This window comes from Budorcas taxicolor, chromosome 5 (assembly GCF_023091745.1).
Source record: "Budorcas taxicolor isolate Tak-1 chromosome 5, Takin1.1, whole genome shotgun sequence".
In the NCBI taxonomy this organism is placed as follows: Eukaryota; Metazoa; Chordata; class Mammalia; order Artiodactyla; family Bovidae; genus Budorcas; species Budorcas taxicolor.
Genome location: NC_068914.1, coordinates 39,813,796 through 39,814,517, shown reverse-complemented (window position 1 = coordinate 39,814,517; position 722 = coordinate 39,813,796). Strand labels below are relative to the sequence as shown.

General features: G+C 39.9%; 1 non-coding gene across 1 annotated transcript; it reads left to right on the top strand.

The window, feature by feature from the left end:
- Positions 1 to 208: 208 nt before the first annotated feature.
- On the top strand, positions 209 to 310 carry LOC128049124 (U6 spliceosomal RNA). Its single transcript, XR_008199491.1, has one exon. It is a non-coding gene; the product is annotated as a U6 spliceosomal RNA (small nuclear RNA).
- Positions 311 to 722: the final 412 nt, after the last annotated feature.

Below are 722 nucleotides of genomic sequence, written 5' to 3'. Positions count from 1 at the left end.
AAGAATCTACTTGGTGAGAAAGCACAATGAAAATATTCAGGCTCTAGCTGTCTTTCTAAAATGGGTGGCCACAGAATTCACAGTGCAGCACTTCTGAAGAGGTGTGTTGTTGCAAAGGAATTGCATTATGTTTAAACGTAGTTACTCTGGAAGGTGCTTTCGCACACATTGGTCACTTTCAGGCTATCAGCTAAGCTCCACGTGCTGTGCTGTTTCGGGTAGCAGGCGATAATTGAAAATGATATGGAGAAAATTAGCGTGGACTCTTCTCAAGGATGACACTCAAACTAGTGAAGCATTCTATATTTTGAGAAGAGGAATAAAGTTCTGTGAAAGGATGATGGTGGCGGCTGCCCAACAGTGTGAATTATTCTTAATGCCACTGAGTTGTATACTTAGTGGTGAAAATGGTAAATTTGGGGTGATATGTATTTTACCACAAGTATCATGTTAAACCGATAATATTTGGGATATACTCAATTAAATAAAATGTATTATTATCATTACAAAAAAAGTCAGGGTGCTGGTTAAAACATAGCTGGAGCAGACATCTATCTTGCAGTCACAGGCTGTACTATAGAAAGGCAGACGCTGACTGTCTAATACCTATAACGCTTTATTTGAGTAACGGTTGGCAAGTATCACTGGGCCCAACCATTGCAGACGTCGTAACTTGTTCACCCCTTAAAACAACACTGATGGAGTTATTAGCCTCTGCACTT